Here is an 8,210-nt window from a genome sequence, read left to right as displayed (position 1 = left end):
GAGCTCTGCTCGCCAAAAGGATTCATGCCATCAGTACTTAGACCAAATCTTATGTTCCTTGCGTCAGCTGCAAAATCTTTGAACACTCTGTCGATCTTTCTCCATTGCGTTCCATCAGCGGTGTGTCTCAACTCCCCGTCGGACTTACGGTCCTCTTTGTGCCATCGCAACGACTTGGCATGCTTTTTGTTCATGAACAGACGTTTCAACCGTGGTATTATAGGAGCATACCACATCACCTTGGCGGGAACCCTCTTCCTGGGTTTCTCGCCCTCAACATCGTCACCAGGGTCATCGCCTCTGATCTTATAACGCAATGCAGTGCATACAGGGCATTCATTCAAATTCTCGTATTCACCGCGGTAGAGGATGCAGTCGTTAATGCATGCATGTATCTTCAGAACCTCTAAACCTAGAGGGCAGACAGCCTTCTTTGCTTCGTACGTACTGGCGGGCAACTCGTTATTCTTCTGGAACATATTCTTCAACATTTTCAGCAAATTTTCAAATGATGAGTCACCTACACCTTCCTGTGCCTTCCATTTTAGCAAATCCAGTGTGCAGCCCAGCTTTTTCAGACTATTATCGCATCCTGGATACAACGACGTTTTGTGATCCTCTAACATGCGATCCAAATTCTCCCTATCCTTGTCAGTTTCGCAGCGTCTCCGTGCATCAGCAATGGTCCGACCAAGATCATCAGCGGGCTCATCATGTGCCTCTTCTTCACCTTCACCTAACCCTTCCCCACCTTCAGCATCATCCTCCATGAAAGTATCACCGAAATGATCATGATAGTTGTCATCGATATCATCCCCTTCTTCATCTTCTTCCATTCTAACCCCTCTTTCTCCATGCTTGGTCCAATAATTATAGCTTCGCATGAAACCGTGCCGAAGCAGGTGCATGTGAACGTCTCTTGAGGAGGAGTAACCCTTCTGATTCTTACAGACAGCACATGGACAGATAATAAAACCTTGCTGCTTGTTCGCATTTGCCACTACGAGGAAGTCTTTCAAACCCGTAGTGAACTCGCCGGAGAGTCGGGGACCGTACATCCATTGCCGATTCATCTGCATTATTATGATATAAAGTATATAATTAACTATCATGCATTTGTTAAACTAACTAGCTAGAAATAATACAAATTAAACAATGAACTACACACATGCATATTTTATCAATGACACATGAAAGGTTCAAGTTGCTAACCGCGATCGCGGAGGAAAAATAAATGAGAAAGCTCAAGTGTGGCTCGGACACTTCATATCATGTTTGTTTCAGGCTCTCGGGCATTTCATCGAACACCTTGTGTGCATAGGAGGAACCAAAAGCAAACCCACCACCCCCTTCTGAAAATTGTGAAGTGAGCTGAGTGAAGTGAAGTGAGCTGAGTCCTATATATAGGGATGGGCCTTTAGTCCCGGTTGGCCAGGCCAACCGGGACTAAAGCCCCTCCCGTCCGCCAGCTGGATGGGCCTTTAGTCCCGGTTGGCCAGGCCAACCGGGACTAAAGCCCCTCCCGTCCGCCAGCTGTCGACCGAGCGCGCTGGGCCCAGATAGTTGGTCGCGGGTCTCCTCCCGAACCGCGACTAAATACTCCTTTGGTCGCGGTTCGATTGTTTTGGGGACTAATGGGGGCGTATGGAAGCCTCTTTTTCTACCAGTGGTACTGTATACCAGATACTCAACATACAACGATGTAGCATAATCTTTATCTCATACACATGGAACAACAAAAATGTACTGTTTACCACATACTCCATTTTTCCACACTTGTAGTACTTGAGTAGTTAAATTAGACAAAACGAGGTTAATCTGAGCTTACTGAAAAGAGGCAAATTTGTTTTGCAAAAAAGAGGGGCAAATTTCAGACAAAGAGTGTGAGAAAATCAATTTTAAATTCGACATTGATGAATTTCAACTACAACCTATTTGGCATTGATGGATTTCAACAATCTCATAAATGTAAGTTCTATCACATTAGTTTGCACTAGGCAAGTAGAAAGGAATATTACAATGGTGGAGTTAAGGGTGCCCAATCTGAATAACACGTCCCAGATAGGCTCTACCTCGTGCCTCATGGAGTAGTCTTCATTCTCGCTTGCGTCTCGACAGATTGCCCTAGCTCCATGGAAATCGAAGGGATTGGCTTACCTATATGGCGTCTGGCATCTCGGAGGGATTAGCTTCCTAGTTGTGTACGACAAAATGTTTTTCAATTGAGTTGACGTTCTATTCGGACATGCAACAGGTAAACATGGAAAAAACTAACTAGGCCGTGTGGGTGTGTTTACGCGAAAAAACCCAGACATACATAAGAGGTGATGGAAGGAGAACTATGAAATCTTCGCCCTCTTAATATTATATATAGATATATATATAGATATGAGAGTAGTACTCATTGACATTATCCATCGTTATTGTCTCTTCATTATTCTTGGACTATTTCATCATCCAATTATTATCTCCGCAGATGAGGAGGATCCATGGGTGAGTTGCTCCCTAATCCGTTGCTTGCTAGCTTCATCTACCAGAAACCTTGGAGGCTCATGATTGATGGCACTGTACTTGCACGGGTCTTCATCACACAACTCGATTCTCGTCAAGACGACAGCTCGTACCATAACAAGTCTTACATAATTCATCACCTTGTCTTCCTCCTTAAAACCTTTCATCACGAGCAACTTCAATTTCAAGTACCTTCAATCCTTGATGGTTCCCACAACACATTGGTCTTCTCAGCACTATCCTCGGTCTTACTTAGTTCACATGAATGCCGAGATAGCTTCATGGACCACAAATAAATAGCACATTACATAAATGTTGGCATTGGTTTCGATATTAATATCTAAGATAAAGAACAACAGCAATAACACGAGTCAATACATCCAAGTAACGAATGATTGCTATAAAGCTAACACCCTCTTTAGAACTAGTTTTTGGAATGGCCTATATAGCTTGTCTGGAACAAATGAATGATTTTTGAGGATTCCCTAGAAACTTGGAGGAATCCAACATGAGATTAGACCTCACAGGAAAAATTATGCGTCGTGCATCGACATTATCTGTGAAAAAAACGCTATGCAGCATCCAAGCAAGATTGTACATCATTACTGTAATACTCATGAGATCTCCTATTCGTGCATCTCAAAAAGGTCAACATGTGATAGGATAGAGTTATTGGGTATTTTAAATTTTGATATCACACACTTAAACGGACATGTCGATTTTTTTTTGCTGATGGAAACATATCATGCAAACAAATTATATCCAGGCCAAGATGTGGGTTAACTGGAACAACTGAAGTAACGGACTTACATAAAAGTTCTCTAAGGAAGGTGCACCTTCGAGGATAAACATAGTCCAATTCAGATCGCACTCTGCAAAGATATTGTAAAGATGCGCATCTCTCAGTTTATTGAATATAGGAGTGAGCTGTCGAGGATCTTCAGGTTCAATCCAAATCTGCAGCAGAACGAAGTATAGAAATATGAGGAATATGTCATGATGTTAACAGGGACATGTTGAAACAAACAAACATGATGTAGACGCGGAGGGAACTGTAACTTACCATTTGAGTGCAAAAATTTAGATGCACCATTGACAGGTTTTTGTTACCAGATAAGCACTCGCTCAATGTGAATGGTGTCTGCCAAGATAGGGCAGGAGAAGTGAAGTATACTCTAACAAGCTGAGGGACATAGAGAAAATACACTGGGGGGTTTTCACCGCACCAGCTATCATAGACCAATTCCAGGAGTTTAGGGGCAGAGATTAGTTCAACTTGTTCACACCAGAAGTCGATAAGTTCAACTCCTACGAGCTCCAAGCATGGAGCATCTATCTTGAGGACAGAGGCCTGGCCCATTTGACATGATCTCAAGGAAAGGAGCTTAAGTTTATTGCAAGTGTTGAGGATATTGGGGATATCTGAGTCTTCAAAAGAAAGGTTCCGCAGCATCAGTTTGGTGAGCAAACTGAAGGGACCAGGGCAAGCATGGAAGAAGGACATAAAGTGTTGTTTGAACAGTACTAGTTCAGCCTCACTTGGACATGCAACATAGCCGGTCGCCGCAAACTCGAGGTATTCTGGTATGCCGATCTTCATGGCATCCCCAACCGCATGAGCGATGAAGGACAAGTAAGGGTCTGCTAGGTAGAAGCAGAGCTGGAGGATCTTGATGACCCGATTGCATCCACAAGGCGGAGGAGATAGAAATCTCCTTGTCGCATCAGTGTACGCGGTCATTATCTGATCCACTACTGTGCCTGGAAAGTCTTCAGCACTAATTTGCAGATTAGAGAGCTGATGCGGGAGGTGCCTCCATCGTGTGGAGAGCATGCCGGTCTGAATTGTCGTGGGCATGTAAAGGCATTCGAGGATTTTGAGTAGAAGATGGTCGGGTAGCGCTCTGATTCTGTCTTCGTTTTCGCTTGCACTAGTGCTATCTTCATCTCTGATGATCTACAAAAGAGAGTTAAACTAGTTGGATCAAAACAGCGGCAGAAGCCATATCTTGTTATTATTACAAAAAATTCTCCATGGGCAAGGTGAGTAGTATATGGCGGGACCCATGGATCCCGCAACCCACCTTATATCGACCAATCACACCTCGCGGTACGAGTTTTTGCATGGCGTGTTGCGACTAATTCCTTGGCCATTCTTGCAAATAAACTCAAAAGAAAGCTCGAGATCTCTGATATGTGTGCTCTGTGTGGGATGGAACACAAGGATACCTTCCATGCCTTATGCAGATGCCCACTGGCTCGAAGCTTATGGATGGCGATGGAGAGCGTGTGGAGTATGCCTAAATTGGAATCCATCTCCAATACAGGACCTGAATGGATCATTCACTTGCCGGATAATTGCAATGTTGATCAACGCCTACCAGTTATAATGACACTCTGGAGGAATTGGTTCGTGCGAAATGAAGTGTATCATGAGAAGCCAGCACCTCCTGTCGAAGCGCCTAGGAGATTCCTATGTGGCTACATCGACACATTGCTCCACATACAGCAGCACCCCACGGCTGACATAGCAAAAGGAAAGGAAGTTGTCTCATACAACCGGCACATAAGTCATGCACGCACACATGTTGCGCCGACGACCTGTACAAGACCTCCGGAGTACTGGTGTATGCTGGAATTTTGTCTATTTTGGGCCTAGCCCAATAGCAGTTTCAGAAATTCCTAATAAATCCTAAAGGCCCACGCAGCCCATTCATGCAAGACAAGAAGTAGAACTAAAATTTAGTCCCACATTGCTAGTTTAGAGGGAGTTGGGCCTCTTTATAAGGGAGGCTCTTTCTCCACATGTATGAGGATGAGAACAAAAGAGACATCCACGCGCGCTCCTCCTCCGCCGCCCGCCACGCCTCGGCGTGACGCAGGAATAAGCCGATCCGATGTCTAAATTTTTGCCACGCACGACTGTTATACGAAAGGTCACGCGGAAGCTGAAACATTTTTGATGTAGTGGAGATTGAATACGAACGGCGCATCTCTTCGCCTGCTGCCTGTTCGTTTCATCTTCCTCGTTCTCTTCAGCTCCCGGTGCAGCCTCTCGCCTCCTTCTCTTGCGCCTATAAAAGGGAGGTCGCTCCTCTCAGAGAGATGCACCAGAACTTCTTCTTCCTCTTGCCACAAGTTCCTGAGCACTGCGCTGCTGCTACGTTCTTTCCCATCCCGGCTTGCGGCGTGCACCGCAGGTCAGGACAGTAGGCCTCCGAAACCGCACCTCTTTGAGTCCTGTACGGGAGAAGGGTGATAAGGTTTTTGGGGAGCGCTTCACGCGACTACTGACTTCTTCGTCACGGACGCCCCGGACTCCGACGACTACTTCCCAAACGACGACTTCTTCCCCGACGTCGACAAACTCCTCGATGACATGGCTGGCAAGGACACCGACCCCAAGTCTAGCACTTCTGCTGCTGCTGTCCCGTACGCGTTCTTCCTCTTTCTATTAGAGGCCCTGCTACAGTTCCTTGTTCTAGTGTTTTCCCTAGATATGTTAGACTCTGTTTCATATATGCAACTTGCTATACTGTCTGCTCTAGATGTGTTTAGTTACAGTTCATATATGAAGATGTTGTTTACCTTCTCTTTGTCAAATCGCATGACTTGTTTTATCATTGCTATACTAGTCGTACTTTATGTAGTATTTCTGTTAATAAAATCATTCGGTAAATTGCTCATATTTCCAACAATCCAAAAACCTTATTATAGGCAATTTACACCAAGTGGTTTTGCTGCTTCCATGAGACCTCCTATGTTTGAGGGTATCCACTATAAGAGGTGGCGCGTGAGAGTAGTCTTATGGTTTCAAACCATGAGTTGCTATGACGCCACTCTTGGCAAACCTGAAGGGGAGAATGATGCCCAACATGAACAAGCTTTTCAGAAAATGGATACTCTGTTTAAGGCTGCTCTCTTGAGTGTTCTTGGTGAGAACATAGTTGATGCGTATGCATCAATTGATAATGGAAAAGATATGTGGGACGCACTCGAGGCCAAGTTTGGGGTCTCGAATGCTGGCACTGAGTTCTACATCATGGAGCAATTCTATGATTATAGGATGACTGAAGAGCGCTCTGTGGTTGAGCAAGCTCATGAGATACAGTCATTTGCTAGAGAACTTGAGCACTTCAATTGTATGCTACCGGACAAGTTTGTTGCCGGAGGTATCATCACTAAGCTTTCCTCCTTCATGGAGGAACTTTGCTACCTTACTGAAGCATAAGAGATAGGAGTTTTCCGTTTCGGATCTCATTGGTACTCTTGATGTGGAAGAAAAGGCGAGAGCAAAGGACACACGTGCTCGAGGTATTGAGGGAGGATCTACTGCCAATCTGGTATAGAAACAGAACTTCCAGCCCCACAAGTTCAAGAACAAGGGCAAGCACTACAAAAAAATACACTTCCGTGATGATACGTGTTTGTCACAGTAGGTCACGTTTTCTGTCATGCATGTACATCCATGACGATTTTATGACAGAATCAAGATAGTCATACCTGTGCTGTCATAGAAGTGTTCCATGACATTACCAAAATTATCATCACGAAAGTGTACACTTCCATGATGAAAAATCGCGCGTCATAGAAGTGCTTTCGTCAAGGGTGACCGACACGTGGCATCCACCGTAACGGGTCGCCGTTAAGCTATCGGGTCCGGTTTTGGATCCGATATCCCGTTAATAGCCCGGACCAATGGCGATTTTCCACGTGTAAAATCATCATTGGCTGGAGGAAACACGTGTCAGCTCCCCGTTGGCACAGGTGTCACTCATCCAATGGGCGAGATGCGCTTATGAAATGTTGACACGTAGACCGGCCCAAAAGTGGCCCATAAAGTTTAAATGGGCCGGCCCAACTAAAGGCCCACAAGATTTTGCGGTCCATAATGGGCCGACCTAGCAAAAGGCCCACGAGATTTTGTGTACCATAATGGGCCGGTCCAGCTAAAGGCCCACAAGATTTTGCGGGCCATAATGGGCCAGCACAGCTAAAGGCCCGCGAGATTTTGTGGACCATAATGGGCCGGCCCAACTAAAGGCCCACAAGATTTTGCAGACCATAATGGGCCAGCCCAGCTAAAGGCCCACGAGATTTCGCCGACAATAATGGGCCGGCCCAGCTGAAGGCCCAAAAGATTTTGATGACACTAGTAGGCCAGCCCATTAACAGGCTGCCATGTTTTGGGCCAAATGTCGGCCCATATTTGATCCGGTCCATTAACAGTCTGCCATGTTCCGGGCCTAATAATGGCCCATATGAGATCCGGCCCGTTAAAAGCCTACCACATTGTGGGCCAAATTACGGCCCAGATCAGGTCCGTCCATTTGAGAGGCTTTGGGCTAAATTATGGCCCATATCAGATTCGGCCCGTCAACTGGACGCTATGCTTTTGGGCCCACTTGATAAAGGCCCATTTAGTAATTCGGCCCGATATTAGTTTCCGCCTGTTAAAGGCCCGTTTAACAGTTCGGCCCTATATATTTCGGCCTGTTAAAAGTCCGTCATATAGTTGGGCCTAACTACGGCCCCGTTTGCATCCGGCCTGTTCACAGACGATAATCTGATTGGGCCAAACAAGGACCGAGACAATTTTGGCCTGTTATAAGCCCATGATTTAATTGGCACAATCATGGGCCAGGGTCTATTTCGGCCTGCTGCCGGCCCGTGAGCTGTTCGGCACGTTTCAGGCCCAA

The sequence above is a fragment of the Triticum aestivum genome, chromosome 3D (genome assembly GCF_018294505.1).
Source record: "Triticum aestivum cultivar Chinese Spring chromosome 3D, IWGSC CS RefSeq v2.1, whole genome shotgun sequence".
NCBI classification, from domain to species: domain Eukaryota; kingdom Viridiplantae; phylum Streptophyta; class Magnoliopsida; order Poales; family Poaceae; genus Triticum; species Triticum aestivum.
The sequence above is the reverse complement of the archived record's forward strand: the minus strand, read 5'-3'. Positions refer to the sequence as shown.